Source organism: Alosa sapidissima, chromosome 15, assembly GCF_018492685.1.
Source record: "Alosa sapidissima isolate fAloSap1 chromosome 15, fAloSap1.pri, whole genome shotgun sequence".
Taxonomy (NCBI): Eukaryota; Metazoa; Chordata; class Actinopteri; order Clupeiformes; family Clupeidae; genus Alosa; species Alosa sapidissima.
In genome coordinates this window covers 1,210,001-1,229,739 of record NC_055971.1, presented here as the reverse complement: position 1 = coordinate 1,229,739, position 19,739 = coordinate 1,210,001, and the positions used below count along the sequence as shown (strand labels likewise).

Here is a 19,739-nt window from a genome sequence, read left to right as displayed (position 1 = left end):
ACATTTAGCCAAATAGTAGCTTTACTGCAAACTGCTTTTCACTCTTGTTAGATAACGTTTACAATGTCAAAATGCACCAACAGCAACAGTTACATAAAGACGATACTTTTCGGGTCCTCTCCATTAAGATCCAACTTGAACGTACTCCATTTAATTGAGAGCGCGTCTGAGCGCACACGAGAAGGAGAGAAAACGATTGGCAGGCTCCAGCTGGCTTGGCGTTGTTGATGATAATTGATATCTCCTTTTTAATATAAGAAACTTATAAAAGGAAGGCAACAAAGACGAGGTTAGAGGAGATTGCGGATTTATCCGATTTCCACTACTGACCAGTTATAAACATGTATGACATGTAGGCTGCACTCACTGTGATTTGAAAAATGGACAAAAATATGAAGAGTTGTCTTTGCCTTTGTGTAATGGAACTGGTGAGTCTTGAAGTTTTCATTAATTTGTTTACATGAAGCACATATTATGCCGATTGAAACACATTCCATTCAGATAGCTAGGTGACTGGCTCAGGCTCATCATTCACTTTTAATTGCAAACAGAAAATGTCTAGCTAGCATCATGTCATTACATGCTTCTATTTCCAAAGGAATGAAAACTGTTTATACCAACTTAATATCATGCTTATCATTGTTAATATTGTACAATACATGTGGTACAAACAATATTAGAGCTTGTGGACTAGCTATAGGCTATATTTCAATGGAGCTGGTAAAAAAAAAGATCATTATGAGAACGTGGCCACAATGGGCTTAAAGTGACAGTGCACCATTTACAAATGAGTTAAACAGCATCAAATGTGTAGTATTTCTCAAGAAATTAATACTTTAAAACACAATTACTGTGTCAGTATTATCATTTAAATAATATAAAAGTGTTTTACTTTTACCTTTGTGGTTACTCATTAATTTTGTGATTTATGTTGTATTTAATATGCCATTTAAGAAGCTTTAGTCTTTAGGAACTTTTTAATTGCGGTTAATCGAGATTAATTAATTTCAAAATATATATTTTGAATCGTTTGACAGCCCTATAATAATATTGGAGAAGGGGAATGGCTACACTTACAAATCCTGGGTGTGTTCACACTGTTTTTGCTTTTAGATAATAATAATAATAACCCAAAATGATTGTCTTGATACTGTCATGCATAAGACTTTTTTTCCTATCCTGGACTCGGTCTTGACTCGGACTCGAACCTTTTTGGACTCGGTCTTGTCTTGGACTCGAACCTCTTTGGACTCGGTCTTGACTTGGTCTCGACTAGTCCTGGTCTTGGACTTGTCTTGGACTCGACAAAGGTGGTCTTGACTACAGCCCTGTCTGGCAGTATATGGGCTGTATATGCGTAGTCCCATGTTTGACATATCAGGGGGTATATGGGAACAAGAACAAGAGGTGTCCGGGGTCATAAGTAGCTAATACTTGAAACATGGATCATATCAGGTGAGAATATGAAGTCTGGATATCTTGCATGTCGTCGCAGTCCCATTCAGGACTTTTGATATGCTCCTGATATGGCAATTGGCACTAAAATATCAGGAGCATATCAACCAATATATTTCCTGATATTACACATATCAGGAAATATATCACTATGAATATTCCCTGATTCAGAGCCTTTTCACCCAGTGTTAACCTTTTAAACCATCCACCTATTTAACTGTTCAGGCATTCCAACTATATTAAACCTCATCTACCTAGTAAATAATTTAACCTTTTCAAAATAAAAGTCCTCACTTGCTAGTTAGTTAGTTAGCATTAGTAGCATTGTTAGCATTTTAGCAAAACTACTAAAAATGATTAGCTAAGTTAGCTAAGTAACATGGTTAGCATAGTTAGCATGTTAATATGCTAGTTAGCATAGTTAGCATAAGTGCAAAAAATGATTAGCTAAGTTAGCTAAACAACATGGTTAGCATAGTTAGCATGCTAGTTAGCATTTTTAGCAAAACTGCTAAAAATGATTAGCTAAGTTAGCTAAGTCACATGGTTAGCATACTTAGCATTTTAACATTGTTAGCATGCTAGTTAGCATAGTAACTTGGTTAACATTATTATCTTTGTTAACATAGTTAGCATAACTGCTAGCAAACATTAGAGCCATTCCAAGTGTCAGTTATCGTCAACTATCTACCAAAATAATTTAACCATTTAAACTATCCACTTATTTAACTGTTCAGTCTTTCCAACTATATTAAACCTCATCTACCTAGCAACCAATTTAGTTTGTTTTTACTCTGTATGATATTTTACATCATATTTTTGCATTTTCATGCACTATATTTCCTTCAGGAAATGCTTTTCTAGTTACAGTGCATGAAAATGCACTGTACTGTTCTTCCTAGGCTTCTTATTACAGTGCATGAAAATGCACTGTACTGTTCTTCCTAGGCTTCTTCTTCTTATTACAGTGCATGAAAATGCACTGTACTGTTCTTCCAAGGCATTTTATTACAGTGCATGAAAATGCACTGTACTGTTCTTCCAAGGCATTTTATTACAGTGCATGAAAATGCACTGTACTGTTCTTCCTAGGCTTCTTATTCTTATTCTTCTTCTAACGCATTTAATGCAGCTTCAACCGTTTAACGTAGAAACTTCATTCAAACTATGTTACGTAGGTCTTACTTGGGACATGGGTGCTATGTATTTTTCAGCTTTGTAACTTTTATACTTTTTAAACTATTAATTAAAAACTAGTCAAAATTTCCCCATAGACTTAACATGGGCTGATGACATCACAATAGAGCCGTTAAGCAATTAGAATCCTATGGCAGGTATTCGGGCCACCTGGACCAACTGCCAGTCTCAGGCTTTAAGCATACAAACTGGCCCTATTAAGACTACACATCCTGTTCAACTGCTTCCTCTGCCAAAAACTGTTTCAAAATAAAAGTCCTCTCTATAATATTTTACTGTTAAACAATTTAACCCTTTAAACTACTAACTGTTCAGCCATTGTAACTGTTACTTGTCATCAACTATGACTCCTACCCACTGTAGCTAGTTAGCTAAGTTAGCTAAGTAGCATAGTTAGCATGCTAGCATGTTAGCATGTTAGTTAGCATTTTTAGCAAAACTGCTTAAAATGATTAGCTAAGTTAGCTAAGTCACATAGTTAGCATGCTAGCATGTTAGCATGCTAGTTAGCATTTTTAACAAAACTGCTTAAAATGATTAGCTAAGTTAGCTAAGTCACATGGACTGTGTCTCAAATCGCGTACTTCTGCACTTACAATACCTAATTTGAGTGCATGAGGGTGTTCACACTGAAAATTCCAACGACACGAAGGGCGCTGCAAGTTCCCGGATGGTGCACTCATAACGGTCAAAAAGCTGAGTGTGCAACGCTGGACACTTTTCGCCCTTAACGGACGCCATTTTGGCCAAATAGCGGAAGGGGAGGGAGCGTTTTCAAACTCGTGGTAATCGCGGTTGAGAAAGCTGAAGCAGCAGCAGTGGAAAACAGACTTTACGGAGGTACAAGCAAGTTATAACATAAACGGTTCATGTTTTGACACAGTATGACCATGTCACTGTCGAATTGAGGACGCCAATAAAGTTATATTAAAATGTTTCCGATCGTCATTTCCGTGAAGTGCACAGAGTTAGTGTTTGATATGAGACAATACTATTTTGTTAAAATTTGCGCACTCCGCCAGTAAGCACACAGTGCACATAGTGTACTACACAAAAGTGTACTCACGTAAGTACACCAATTGAGACAGACTCACGGTTAGCATAGTTAGCATGCTAGCATGTTAGCATGCTAGTTAGCATTTTTAGCAAAACTGCTAAAAACGATTAGCTAAGTCAGCTAAGTAACGTGGTTAGCATAGTTAGAATGCTAGCATGCTAGTTAGCATTTTTAGCAAAACCGCTAAAAACGATTAGCTAAGTCAGCTAAGTAACGTGGTTAGCATAGTTAGCATGCTAGCGCTAGCATGTTAGCATGCTAGTTAGCATTTTTAGCAAAACTACTAAAAACGATTAGCTAAGTAACATGGTTAGCATAGTTAACATGCTAGCATGTTAGCATGCTAGTTAGCATAGTAACTTTGTTAACATTATTATCTTTGTTAACATAGTTAGCATAACTGCTAGCAAACATTAGAGCCATTCCAACTGTCAGTTATCGTCAACTATCTACCTAAATAATTTAACCATTTAAACTATCCACCTATTTAACTGTTCAGTCATTCCAACTATATTAAACCTCATCTACTTAGCAACCAATATAGTTTGTTTTTACTCTGTATGATATTTTACATCATATTTTTGCATTTTCATGCACTGTATTTCCTTCAGGAAATGCTTTTCTAGTTCTTATTACAGTGCATGAAAATGCACTGTACTGTTCTTCCAAGGCTTCTTATTCTTATTATTTTTCTTCTTCTAACGCACTTAATGCAGCTTCAACCGTTTAACGTAGAAACTTCATTCAAACTATGTTACGTAGGTCTTACTTAGGACAGGTGTGCTATGTATTTTTCAGCTTTGTAACTTTTATACTTTTTAAACTATTAATAAAAAACTGTTCAAAATTTCCCCATAGACTTAACATGGGCTGATGACATCACAATAGAGCCATTAAGCAATTAGAATCCTATGGCAGGTGTTCGGGCCACCTGGACCAACTGCCAGTCTCAGGCTTTAAGCATACAAACTGGCCCTATTAAGACTACACATCCTGTTGAACAGCTTCCTCTGCCAAAAACTGTTTCAAAATAAAAGTCCTCACTATAATATTTTACTGTTAAACAATTTAACCCTTTAAACTACTGAACTTTTTAACTGTTCAGCCATTGTAACTGTTACTTGTCATCAACTATGACTCCTACCCACTGTAGCTAGTTAGCTAAGTTAGCTAAGTCACATGGTTAGCATAGTTAGCATGCTAGTTAGCATTTTTAGCAAAACTGCTAAAAATGATTAGCTAAGTTAACTAAGTAACGTGGTTAGCATAGTTAGCATGCTAGTTAGCATTTTTAGCAAAACTGCTAAAAATAATTAGCTAAGTAACGTTGTTAGCATAGTTAGCATGCTAGCATGTTAGCATGCTAGTTAGCATAGTTAGCATAACTGCTAAAAATGATTAGCTAAGTTAGCTAAGTAACATGGTTAATATAGTTAGCATGTTAGCATGCTAGTTAGCATACCTACTAAAAATGAAAACATTAGCTAAGTTAACTAAGTTAAGTAACTTGGTTAACATTATTATCTTATGATAACTGCTAGCAAACATTAGAGCCATTCCAACTGTCAGTTATCGTCAATTATCTACCTAAATAATTTAACCATTTAAATTATCCACCTATTTAACTGTTCAATGCTATGTATTTTTCAGCTTTGTAACTTTTATACTTTTTAAACTATTAATTAAAAACTAATCAAAATTTCCCCATTGACTTAACATTATGATTATGACATCACAATACGGCCGTTAAGCAATTAGAATCCTATGGCAGGTGTTCGGGCCACCTGGACCAACTGCCAGTCTCAGGCTTTAAGCATACAAACTGGCCCTATTAAGACTACACATCCTGTTCAACTGCTTCCTCTGCCAAAAACTGTTTCAAAATAAAAGTCCTCACCACAATATTTCACTGTTAAACAATTTAACCCTTTAAACTACTGAACTTTTTAACTGTTCAGCCATTGTAACTGTTACTTGTCATCAACTATGACTCCTACCCACTGTAGCTAGTTAGCATGGTTAGCGTGATAGCATGTTAGCATGCTAGTTACCATTTTTAGCTAAACTGCTAAAAATGATTAGCTAAGTTAGCTAAGTCACATGGTTAACATAGTTAGCATGCTAGCATGTTAGCATGCTAGTTAGCATAGTTAGCAAAACTGTTAAAAATGATTAGCTAAGTTAGCTAAGTAACATAGTTAGCATGGTAGCATAGTTAGCATGTTAACATGCTAATTAGCATTTTTAGCAAAAAAACTTGGTTAACATTATTATCTTTGATAACATAGTAGCATAACTGCTAGCAAACATTAGGGCCATTCCAACTGTCAGTTATCGTCAATTATCTACCTAAATAATTTAACCATTTAAATTATCCACCTATTTAACCGTTCAATCATTCCAACTATATTAAACCTTATCTACCAAGCAAATCATTTAACTATATAAACTATCCACCTATTTAACTGTTCAGTAATTCCAACTATATTAAACCTCATCTACCTAGTTCAGTCATTCCAACTATATTAAACCTCATCTACCTAGTTCAGTCATTTGAACTATATTAAACCTCATCATGTTGGTTGTCAATTAGCACATCATCTGTTTTAACAATATATTTCACACCATATGTTTTGCATTTTCATGCACTGGTAATTCCCTGGAATTGCGTTTTCTAGTTCTTATTCTTCTTCTAACGCATTTAATGCAGCTTCAACCGTTTAACGTAGAAACTTCATTCAAACTATGTTACGTAGGTCTTACTTGGGACATGGGTGCTATGTATTTTTCAGCTTTGTAACTTTTATACTTTTTAAACTATTAATTAAAAACTAGTCAAAATTTCCCCATAGACTTAACATGGGCTGATGACATCACAATAGAGCCGTTAAGCAATTAGAATCCTATGGCAGGTGTTCGGGCCACCTGGACCAACTGCCAGTCTCAGGCTTTAAGCATACAAACTGGCCCTATTAAGACTACACATCCTGTTCAACTGCTTCCTCTGCCAAAAACTGTTTCAAAATAAAAGTCCTCACTACAATATTTCACTGTTAAACAATTTAACCCTTTAAACTACTGAACTTTTTAACTGTTCAGCCATTGTAACTGTTACTTGTCATCAACTATGACTCCTACCCACTGTAGCTAGTAAGCTAAGTTAGCTAAGTAACATGGTTAGCATGTTAGCATGCTAGTTAGCATTTTTAGCAAAACTGCTAAAAACAATTAGCTAAGTCAGCTAAGTCACATGGTTAGCATAGTTAGCATGCTAGCATGTTAGCATGTTAGTTAGCATTTTTAGCAAAACTGCTTAAAATGATTAGCTAAGTTAGCTAAGTCATATGGTTAGCATGTTAGCATGCTAGCATGTTAGCATGCTAGTTAGCATTTTTAGCAAAACTGCTTAAAATGATTAGCTAAGTTAGCTAAGTCACATGGTTAGCATGCTAGCATGTTAGCATGCTAGTTAGCATTTTTAGCAAAACTGCTTAAAATGATTAGCTAAGTTAGCTAAGTCACATGGTTAGCATAGTTAGCATGCTAGCATTTTAGCATGTTAGTTAGCATAGTAACTTGGTTAACATTATTATCTTTGTTAACATAGTTAGCATAACTACTAGCAAACATTAGAGCCATTCCAAGTGTCAGTTATCGTCAACTATCTACCTAAATAATTTAACCATTTAAACTATCCACCTATTTAACTGTTCAGTCATTCCAACTATATTAAACCTCATCTACTTAGCAACCAATATAGTTTGTTTTTACTCTGTATGATATTTTACATCATATTTTTGCATTTTCATGCACTGTATTTCCTTCAGGAAATGCTTTTCTAGTTCTTATTCTTCTTCTTCTAACGCACTTAATGCAGCTTCAACTGTTTAACGTAGAAATTTCATTCAAACTATGTTACGTAGGTCTTACTTAGGACATGGGTGCTATGTTTTTTTCAGCTTTGTAACTTTTATACTTTTTAAACTATTAATTAAAAACTAATCAAAATTTCCCCATTGACTTAACATTATGATTATGACATCACAATACGGCCGTTAAGCAATTAGAATCCTATGGCAGGTGTTAGCATGTTAGTTAGCATTTTTAGCAAAACTGCTAAAAATGATTAGCTAAGTTAGCTAAGTAACATGGTTAGCATACTTAGCATGCTAGCATGTTAGCATGCTAATTAACATAGTTAGCAAAACTGCTAAAAACGATTAGCTATGTTAGCTAAGTAACGTGGTTAGCATAGTTAGCATGCTAGCATGTTAGCATGCTAGCATGTTAGCATGCTAGTTAGCATTTTTAGCAAAACTGCTAAAAACAATTAGCTAAGTTAGCTAAGTAATATGGTTAGCATAGTTAGCATGCTAACATGCTAGTTAACATTTTTAGCAAAACTTCTAAAAATGATTAGCTAAGTTAGCTAAGTAACATGGTTAGCATAGTTAGCATGTTAGCATGCTAGTTAGCATTTTTAGCAAAACTGTTAAAAATGATTAGCTAAGTTAGCTAAGTAATATTGTTAGCATGTTAGCATTTTAGTTAGCATAACTTTTAAAAATGATTAGCTAGGTTAGCTAAGTAACATGGTTAACATAGTTAGCATGTTAGCATGCTAGTTAGAATAGTTAACATACCTACTAAAAACGATTAGCTAATTTAGCAAAGTCACATGGTAAGCATACTTAACATGTTAGCATGCTAGTTAGCATAGTTAGCATACCTACTAAAAATTATTAGCTAGGTTAGCTAAGTCACATGGTTAACATAATACTAGTTAGCATAACTACTAAAAATGAAAACATTAGCTAAGTTAATTAAGTTAAGTAACTTGGTTAACATTATTATCTTTTATAACATAGTTAGCATAACTGTTAGCAAACATTAGAGCCATTCTAACTGTCAGTTATCGTCAACTATCTACCTAAATAATTTAACCATTTAAACTATCCACCTATTTAACTGTTCAGTCATTCCAACTATATTAAACCTAATCTATCTAGCAACCAATATAGTTTGTTTTTACTCTTAATGATATTTTATATCATATTTTTGCATTTTCATGCACTGTATTTTCTTCAGGAAATGCTTTTCTAGTTATTATTATTATTATTATTATTATTATTCTAACGCAGCTAATGCAGCTTCAACCATTTAACGTAGAAACTTCATTCAAACTATGTTACGTAGGTCTTACTTAGGACATGTGGGCTTGTATGTATTTTTCAACTTTGTAACTTTTATACTTTTTAAACTATTAATTAAAAACTATCAAAATTTCCCCATTGACTTAACATTGCCCTTTATGACATCACAGCAATTCGAATCTTCTGCCAGGTGGCCAGGCCACCTGGATCAACTGTCAGTTTCTCAGGCTTTAAGCATACAGTATCATTCTACTAAGACTACACATTCTGTTCAACTGTTTCCTCTGTCCACAACTGTTTCAAAATAAAAGTCCTCACTACAATAATTCCCTATTAAATAATTTAACCATTTAAACTATCCACCTATTTAACTGCCCAGTCATTCCAACTATATTAAACCTCATCTACCTAGTTCAGTCATTCCAACTATATTAAACATCATCTACCTCACAAATAATTTAACCATTTAAACTATCCACCTATTTAACTGTTCAGTCACTCCAACTATATTAAACCTCATCTACCTAGTTCAGTCATTCCAACTATATTAAACATCATCTACCTCACAAATAATTTAACCATTTAAACTATCCACCTATTTAACTGTTCAGTCACTCCAACTATATTAAACATAATCTACCTAGCAACCAATATAGCAACCAACTCAAGTAACCTAGCAACAGCCTAGCAACCACTTCCACAGTTACAACTTAGCAACCAACATAGCAACCGAGAAGTTTAACCTAGCAACCAGCATAGCAACCACCACAACTAACCTAGCAACAGCCTAGCAACCACCTCATGTACCCTAGCAACAGCCTAGCAACCATGTCAAATACCATAGCAACAGCCTAGCAACCACTTCCACAGTTACAACCTAGCAACCAATATAGCAACCAATAAGTTTAACCTAGCAACCAGCATAGCAACCACCACAACTAACCTAGCAACAGCCTAGCAACCACCCCATGTACCCTAGCAACAGCTTAGCAACCATGTCAAATACCCTAGTAACAACCTAGCAACCAATGAGTTTAACCTAGCAACCAGCATAGCAACCACCACAACTAACCTTGCAACAGCCTAGCAACCATGTCAAATACCCTATCAACAGCCTAGCAACCACTTCCACAGTTACAACCTAGCAACCAACATAGCAACCAATGAGTCTAACCTAGCAACCAGCATAGCAACCACCACAAGTAACCTAGCATAAGCCTAGCAACCACCTCAAGTACCCAAGCAACAGCCTATCAACCATGTCAGATACCCTAGCAACAGTTTAGCAACCATGTCAAATATCCTAGCAACAGCCTAGCAACCATGTCAAATACCCTAGAAACAGCCTAGCAACCACCACAACTTCAACCTAGCAACCACCATAGCAACCAACAGGATTACCTAAGCAACCAGCATAGCAACTACTTAATTTGGCATAACAACCAACATATTTACCCTAGCAACACTATTGCAACTATATCTGCATTATTTGTTTTTACTCTGTATGATATTTTACATCATATGCTTTGCATTTTCATGCACTGTATTTCCTTCAGGAAATGCTTTTCTAGTTCTTCTTCTAACGCATTTAATGCAGCTTCAACCGTTTAACGTAGAAACTTCATTAAAACTATGTTATGTAGGTCTTACTTAGGACATGTGGGCTTTGTATTTTTCATCTTTATAACTTTTATACTTTTTAAACTATTAATTAAAAACCATCAAAATGTCCCCATTGACTTAACATTGCCCTTTATGACATCACAGCAATTAGAATCCTATGGCAGGTGTTCAGGCCACCTGGATCAACTGCCAGTTTCAGGCTTTAAGCATACAAACTGGCCCTATTAAGACTACACATCCTGTTCAACGGCTTCCTCTGCCAAAAACAGTTTCAAAATAAAAGTCCTCACTACAATATTTCACTGTTAAACAATTTAACCCTTTAAACTTTTTAACTGTTCAGCCATTGTAACTGTTTAATTAGCATTGCTTCTAAAAATGATTAGCTAGGTTAGCTAAGTCACATGGTTAGCATAGTTAGCATGTTAACATTGTTAGCATGCTAGTTAGCACAGTTAGCATAACTACTAAAAATGATTAGCTAGGTTAGCAAGTAACATGGTTAACATAGTTAGCATGCTAGTTAGCATAGTTGGCATAACTACTAAAAATGATTAGCTAGGTTAGCTAAGTCACATGGTTTACATAGTTAGCATGTTAACATGCTAGTTAGCATAGTTAGCATAACTACTACAAATTATTAGCTAGGTTAGCTAAGTCACATGGTTAACATAGTTAGCATGTTAGCATTGTTAGCATGTTAGCATAACTACTAAAAATTATTAGCTAGGTTAGCTAAGTCACATGGTTAACATAGTTAGCATGTTAGCATTGTTAGCATGCTAGTTAGCATAACTGCTAAAAATGATTAGCTAGGTTAGCTAAGTTACATGGTTTACATAGTTAGCATTTTAACATTGTTAGCATGCTAGTTAGCATAGTAACTTGGTTAGCATTATTATCTTTGTTAACATAGTTAGCATAACTGCTAGCAAACATTGGAGCCATTCCAACTGTTAGTTATCGTCAACTATCTATTTAACCATTTAAATTATCAACCTATTTAACTGTTCAGTCATTCCAACTATATTAAACCTTATCTACCAAGCAAATAATTTAACCATATAAACTCATCATATTTTTGCATTTTCATGCACTGTATTTCCCAACCCGTTCTCATCTCAGGGCGTCATATAAGGCCGTTTTGTCACGTCCTTCGGCGTTTTCTATCCACGCATATAGCACCCTTTCGCGTGTAGGTGCACGCTCATGGCTTTCAACCAACTTCAGCGTAAAACCACCCGCGATGTTATTAGACGCTGTGGGCTTCACTCGTCATTAATTCACCACAATGTTGAACGACTGCACAGACGTAGGTTTTGAGCAACAACGAGTTATGTTTCCTCCATGATGATTGGCTAAAACAGGAGGTCATTAATCGTTTTTGATATAGGAGTTTATTGGCCATTTTAACACCTTTATTGTGCGAGAGAGACGCCAAAGTCCTTTTAGGCAAGTCCCTCCACTCGGCGGCCATATACCAACGTTTTATGGGCACTCATCGGGCACAGTCTTTGGGTCGAACTGCGCGTGCGCAAGGCTTCACGACACACCAATCTTGCTCCAGCGGCGAGATCACAACACATTATTGGCACGATGTCTTCACAACACACCATATGATTGGCTCAATGTATTCACATGTCGACGTTTTGCCGAGGAAGGGGTGGGATATGTGTAGACAACAGCCATATTGGCGTGACAAACTAGCCCCATGTATTTCTATGGAGTATTTTTTGAGTGCCGTGTCTCCACATTAGAAAGTCTCTGGAGACGCTCATAGCTTTCTACAATGCAACCCACGGGCGTTTCACAGGACTCATTCGGATTTGGCCAAATTGCAATACAAGGGCGACATATCCGACGCTTTCAGCAACAGTGCAGACAATTTGGTTTTGTTTTAAATTATCCAGTAGCCTAACCTTAATTTAAACATGGACGTGTGCTTGGTAGGTCTAACAAAAAAACCCACAATAACAGGTTGCATGCCCGTGCCATCTATTGCCCGCATAGAGGAGTATATTGGCCGTTTTCAACACCTTTACCGTGCGAGAGAGAGATGGCTTTCTCCAATGCAACCCACGTTTCACAGGACGCTTTCGGATTTGGCCTTCAATCCAAGGGCGACATATATGACGCTTTCAGTAAAAGCGGGGATAATTTGCTTTTGTTTCAAATGATCCAGTAACCTTAATTTAAACATGAATGTGTGCTTGTTAGGCTTGGCCAAAAAACACAATAATATGTGACATGCCCATGCCATCTATTGCCTGCATAGAGGATTTGATTGGTCATTTTCCACACCTTTATCGTGCGAGAGAGACGCTCATGGCTTTCTTCAATGCAACCCACGGGCCGTTTCACAGGATGCATTCGGATTTGGCCAAATTGCAATACAAGGGCGACATGTCCGACGCTTTCAGCAACAGTGCGGACAATTTGGTTTTGTTTTAAATTATCCAGTAGCCTAACCTTAATTTAAACATGGACGTGTGCTTGGTAGGTCTAACAAAAAACCCCACAATAACAGGTTACATGCCCGTGCCATCTATTGCCCGCATAGAGGAGTATATTGGCCGTTTTCAACACCTTTACCGTGCGAGAGAGAGTTGGCTTTCTCCAATGCAACCCACGTTTCACAGGACGCTTTCGGTTTTGGCCTTCAAATCTATTTATCTGTGTAAGTGTGTGTGTGTATCTATCTATCTGTGTGTGTGTGTCTGTCTGTCTATCTGTGTCTGTGTGTGTCTGTGCCTGTGTCTGTCTGTGTGTGTATCTATCTTTCTGTGTGTGTGTGTGTGTGTGTGTTTGTGTATCTATCTGTGTGTGTGTGTGTGTGTGCGTGTGCGTGTGTGTGTGTGTATCTATCTTTCTGTGTGTGTGTCTGTGTGTGTGTGTATCTATCTATCTATCTATCTATCTATCTATCTATCTGTGTGTGTGTGTGTCTGTCTGTCTATCTATCTGTGTCTGTCTGTGTGTGTCTGTGCCTGTGTCTGTCTGTGTGTGTGTGTGTTTGTGTATCTATCTGTGTGTGTGTGTGTGTGTGTGTGTGTGTGTGTGTGTGTGTATCTACAGTATCTATCTGTGTGTGAGTGTGTGTGTGTGTGTATTTATCTATCTGTGTGAGTGTGTGTGTATATATATATCTTTCTGTCTGTGTGTGTGTGTCTGTGTGTGTGTCTGTCTATCTATCTGTGTCTGTGTGTGTGTGTATCTATCTATCTGTGTGAGTGTGTGTGTGTATCTATCTGTGTGTGTGTGTGTGTGTGTGTGTCTGTGCGTCTGTGCGTGTGTCTGTCTATCTATCTGTGTCTGTCTGTGTGTGTCTGTGTGTATGTGTGTATCTATCTATCTGTGTGAGTGTGTATCTATCTATCTGTGTGTGTGTGTGTGTGTGTGTGTCTGTCTATCTATCTGTGTCTGTCTGTGTGTGTCTGTGCCTGTGTCTGTCTGTGTGTGTATCTATCTTTCTGTGTGTGTGTGTGTGTGTGTGTGTGTGTGTGTGTGTGTGTGTGTGATTGTGATTGTGTATCTATCTGTGTGTGTGTGTGTGTGTGTGTATCTATCTATCTGTGTGTGAGTGAGTGTGTGTGTATATCTATCTATCTGTGTGTGTGTCTGTCTATCTGTGTCTGTCTGTGTGTGTGTGTCTGTGTCTGTGTGTGTGTGTAGCTGTATCTATCTATCTATCTATGTGTGTGTGTGTTTTATCCCTCTCTCAGTCCTTCTGTAAAGCGTTGGAGTACCTGAGCTACATTTCTGAAAGTGAAATACAGAGACCCTACAGAGTACTACGCAGAGGCGCCTGGCGGTACAGCTACAAGGTCAACCTCAGCATACATGAGTCCAGAATCCACGCCCCTTAGGTGAGTTAGAGTCCACCAGACCATGTTTTTGTAGGCCTCATGCCTCATGTAGGCCTACCAACATTGTCTTAATTTAAACCCTAGGAAGCTTGCTTTGCTGTGTGTGTGTGTGTGTGTGTGTGTGTGTGTGTGTGTGTGTGTGTGTGTCTATCTGTGTGTGTGTGTGTGTGTCTGTCTATCTATCTGTGTCTGTCTGTGTGTGTCTGTGTCTGTGTGTGTCTATCTTTCTCTGTGTGTGTGTGTGTGTTTGTGTATCTATCTGTGTGTGTGTGTGTGTGCGTGTGTGTGTGTCTGTGTGTGTGTCTGTCTGTCTATCTGTGTCTGTCTGTGTCTGTGTGTATCTGTATCTATCTATCTGTGTGTGAGTGTGTGTGTGTGTATCTATCTATCTGTGTGAGTGTGTGTGTGTATCTATCTATCTGTGTGTGTGTGTCTGTCGATCTATCTGTGTCTGTTTGTGTGTGTCTGTGCCTGTGTCTGTGTGTGTGTATCTATCTTTCTGTGTGTGTGTGTGTGTGTTTGTGTATCTATCTGTGTGTGTGTGTGTGTGTGTGTGTGTGTGTGTGTGTGTGTGTATCTATCTATCTGTGTGTGAGTGTGTGTGTGTGTATCTATCTATCTGTGTGTGTGTGTGTCTATCTGTGTGTATGTGTGTGTGTCTGTGTGTGTGTATCTGTATCTATCTATTTGTGTGTGAGTGTGTGTGTGTATCTATCTATCTGTGTGTGTGTATCTATCTATCTGTGTGTGTGTGTGTGTGTGTCTATCTGTGTGTATGTGTGTGTGTCTATCTATCTGTGTGTGTGCGTGTGTGTGTCTATCTGTGTGTGTGTGTGTGTGTGTGTGTGTGTGTGTCTATCTATATGTGTGTGTCTGTGTGTGAGTGTGTGTGTATCTATCTATCTGTGTCTGTGTGTTTGTGTGTGAGTGTGTGTCTATCTATCTCTCCGTGTGTGTGTATGTGTATTTATCTATCTATCTATCTATCTATCTATCTATCTATGTATCGATAGACAAACACACATTAGCAATTGTTGCTATAACCTGGCCAAACACATATTCTCTTGTATCACAAGATTAATGTTTATTAGTGAGTTGCTGTTGTTGTTGTTGTTCTTCTTCTTCTTCTTGTTGCTTCTCTTGTTGTTCTTGGTCTTGTTGTTGTTGTTGTTCTTGTTGTTGTTGTTGTTCTTATTATTCTTGTTCTTGTTCTTGGTGTTGTTTTTCTTGTTGTCCTTGTTCTTGTTTTTTTCTTGTTGTTCTTGGTCTTGTTGATGTTGTTGTTGTTTTTAGGGAAGGTCTTGTATGTTGTTGTTGTTTTTAGGGAAGGTCTTGTATGTTCCAGTCACATCTTAAATTCAGCCCTCTACTTCTACTTTTTCACAGGTATTTGCTCCTGATATCCTGACCAGCAGAACATATACAGAAAGAAGTGTTCCACTACCTATTTCCGTTCATCTGTGGTTCTCCTGACATGTTGGGAGAGCAGGGATTTCAATTCTGACTGCTCTTCAATTAACATAATCATCCTCAACATCCTCACATCTTGCGCATCCTCACATTCTGCACATCCTCACATCCTGTGGTTCACTGCAACGGGTAGTTACATCAGTACAGCGGATCATTGGCGCATGAACTCGCCACATTGAAAGTTTACTGTTCCACACTGAGTAACATCTCATATTAATAGCTTGAATTTCCCCTTGGGCATCAATAAAGTATCTATCTATCTATTAGCACTATTTTGTAATTGTACCACACTGACAAATTGCTGCTACTCTACTATTCAATGATTATTTTACCACACCAATGGTGTTCATTGAAATATACATCATGCACTGCGCGTGCAGACAGCAGTTGCAGGAATATGCTATCATCTTGAGCAATATCGTTATTTTTGCACTTAAACATAACATTCCAGAATCACATCCAAAACTTTTCCACGTTGAGTGACTACCATTGTTTTTCCACTTAAAAATGAGTTTCTTTAAATGATACTGATAATTATAACTAGATACTTGTTTGAGTTTATTATATTTATTGACTCATGATATTGTGTTACTTTTTTATTTTTATGAATGGGGCTTGAGTCCTTCTTTTTATTTGCTTTCCCATGTATCAGTGCACAATAAAGCATATTTAAAGAAGTCTCACTGATTTGTGTTCTATGTTCTGACCATTGACTGACTGCACCTTGTTTATGACCAACAAGGTTAAGGTTAAATTAACCTCAGGTAAGTTTTTTTCATCCCATGTAATATAATGTGTTGGTGTTATGAAATATTGGTGTCACCCCTACAAAGGCCTGACTGATTGGCGGCACCTGTAAGCATGGGCCCTATTAATGTAAGTACAGCTACAGTCAGTAAGTGTCTGCTCCAAGAATCGGCATGCCGTGTTTGACGGATCTGGATAGGGCCCTTGCGATGGCAACTTCAAGCTGGTGTTTCACAAAACCAAGTGGCATTATTTGGAGTGAGCCCTAGTACCATCTCCAAACTGAAGGCCAAATCTGTCTTCTACAGTTTTTCAGTCAAGGTTTGCAGGACAATATGGCTGACAGCTCTCTGCCCAGACAATCCGGAACAGACTGCACACAGCCTCGGGTCTCATAGGGCAGCCAGCAGTCTTGCCATAACTGCCCTTCACCGTCAGGCCCATTTGCACTGGTGTCGGCAACACGTGCACTGGAACCTGAACATGTGGAGGAATGTTATGTTCAGTGATGTTTTCAGATTCTGGACTCATGGGATGGGATGCCGTCCCCCAGCAGTGTGTGAACAGGCTGGTGATTAGCTTGAGGAGAAGGTGCCAGGCTGTTGTGGCTGTGTGGTTTTTCCACATGCTACTGAGGCTTCTGTTTGTGAAATGAATGGTTAAATTGCCAATATGTCTTGTTTCTTCAAACGTCAATCATCCAATACACCAAATACCAAACGAGTCAATGGCAGAATACGCGGTTTGCCATTGGCAGAGAAGATTAGGCAAACGTTTCATGGGTGCAACCTACATACTCAGCTCTGCTGCACATCCCACAAGTGCATGTTCCTTACAAATGGGGCACCCTTTGAAAGGGAACTAAACAGGCTTTCCAACGGTATAAGATGTATTGCCAAAAAGAATGGTTGCCACAGAGAAATTATCTACCAAACACAAATGTCCTTACTTTTTGTGCTAAGTTTTATTTGTAGTTCTCTACAACCTCTTCCTCTTCACCTAAGATTGAGATGGCATCCAACTCAAGCCTGGCCTTCCTAACGTCCACCATGCATCATTTCCCATTCATTAATCTGGCAGACACTTTTATCCAAAACAACATTTAAGCTACAGAGCTACAGCAATAGAATAACATTTAAGCAGTGCAGAGGAGACCTTAACTAGGAATTACCACTGCATCTGTCAGTACTAGTACTAGAGGATAGGAGTGCCTACATTTTAAGGACTAGTTGAAGTATAGTAGGAGGAGACGTGGTAGAAGTGGAGGGAAGAGTATGGTAAGTGCATAGCCACATACAAGACAAGGTGGTTGCTCCTGCACCATGTCACAAAGCGGTCCACCAGTTGCCTGTACTCCTCACCATCACTGACACACCCCACAATTGCAGAATCATCTGAGAACCTCTGTAGGTGACATGACTCAGAGAGGTACTAGAAGTCTGAGGTGTACAGTGTGTGAGTAGAAAGGAGACAGCATACTCCCCTGTAGTGCTCCTACGCCACTGACCACTTGACCAGACACACCCTTTCAGTTGCACAACCTGGGGTTTATCAGTTATATACTCAAAACTACATGAGGTTGTGGAGGTGTCTACCTGAATCTTCTCATGTAGCAGCATAGGCTGTATGGTGTTAAAACCACTTGAGAAATCAATGAACATGATCCTCACAGTGCTACTAGTCCTGCCCAGGTGAGAGTGTGTTCTGTGGAGCAGGTAGATTATGGCATCCTCAACACCCACCTCTGGGCAGTATGTGAACTGTAATGGGTCCAAGTAGCTGGTCATATATGATCTCAAGAGGGCCAAGACCAATCTGTGCAATGTTAAGACAACCGGTTTATAGTCATTGAGGGCAGATGGGGAAAGTATTTCTCGGGACAAGAACAAGGCAAGATGTCCTCTACAGCATAGCTACCCTCCCCTGGCTAAGGCTGAGGTTACAAAGGTGCTGTAGAATACTGCAGAGCTTCACCTGGCTCCTGGATACAGACAAACAGGTGGGAGGGACATAATGCAGGCTCAGCATTTCCTGACTAGGGTCTATGATGGGAGGGGGCAGTGATCTATAGCCACAACCACAGAGGTGGCTTGCAACACATGAAATATGTCATATGATATCTACCCCCCATATGAGTTTGTTATCATCCCCTGTATCAAAATAACTTGCCACACACCAACATTTTATAAAAAAAACCTTGTGTGACTCATCAAGGCCTGTTTGGCCAATATGGGTGTCTGAATGGTAGTTTCTAAGGATGTCTGGTGCATCACACTTGCCACAGCAGGTGGTGTCAGTGAAATGATTTGCCACAGGTGAGCCCAGCAGTGAAATTGCTTTATTTCAGCACAACATACATTTATGTATCAAGGTCAAAGGTAAAAGGTGTGATTTCTTTAACCAGGGGATTCTTCCATACAGATAAATCACAGCAAAGGTGTTCAGCTTCACTAATACATTCAGCACTACACAAACCTAATACATGGTAGCGTGAGCAAAGGCACCAAAAAAACAAAAAGATACACAGGAACAGGCATGCTCAACTCCAAAAAAATAAAAGACCTCTTTGGGTGTGAGTTCTAAGAAAGACATGAAAACATTTTTTTTTTAAAGCCATGTCTACAAACGGACACGTTTCGGCTCTAGGCCATCATCAGCGTATCGGCCCCAGCATGGCCTAGGGCCCATACAGGTCTGTTGTAGACATGCTCCATTAAATATTTTTGCAAGAGCTAATGCATACGAGTGTGGTTTTTAACTTTAACCAAATCATTTCACATGGCATAACAAATTATTGCAAGTATTGCATATTAATCTAGCTTTGCATTGGATGGATACACAAGACAATGACACCATACTGTATGTCCAATATTAGTGGATGGAGTCCTTCCTATCTTTGTGTCCCTTAAGATAAGTATGTATTGATCAGTGTGTGTCTTCCTTGGAATAATCCATAATCTATAGTGTTATTTACAAAAAAAAACAGGTTATCATGACAAAAATTTAGATCCTCTGGCCAGCAGCACCTGTTGACCGCTGGTTGATTTGGGCAGAAACCTCTATGGTTGGCGGACCCTAAGGCAAACCCAAGCCATTGCCAGTGTAGTGGTCCCCCTGTGGCCAGACGGACAATCTGAAAACCCATCTGATCAGCAGAAAAGATCAATCCAT

The 19,739-nt window shown here is 38.3% G+C and overlaps 2 long non-coding RNA genes across 3 annotated transcripts in view; both read right to left on the bottom strand.

Moving 5' to 3' along the window:
• Positions 1-1,425: 1,425 nt before the first annotated feature.
• The window catches only part of LOC121683942, a 20,246-nt gene continuing 1,932 nt past the window's right edge, over positions 1,426-19,739 (bottom strand). Inside the window, exons 2-3 of the long non-coding RNA XR_006022963.1 lie at positions 18,132-18,137; positions 1,426-1,648 (exon numbers count right to left, since the gene is read on the bottom strand). This is a non-coding gene — a long non-coding RNA (uncharacterized LOC121683942). The remainder of the gene's footprint in view (positions 1,649-18,131; positions 18,138-19,739) is intronic.
• LOC121683933 overlaps positions 18,896-19,739 on the bottom strand; it is a 2,438-nt gene continuing 1,594 nt past the window's right edge. For both annotated transcript variants that reach the window (XR_006022953.1, XR_006022954.1), the window contains exon 4: positions 18,896-19,739. This exon is cut by the window's right edge and continues 185 nt beyond it. This is a non-coding gene — a long non-coding RNA (uncharacterized LOC121683933).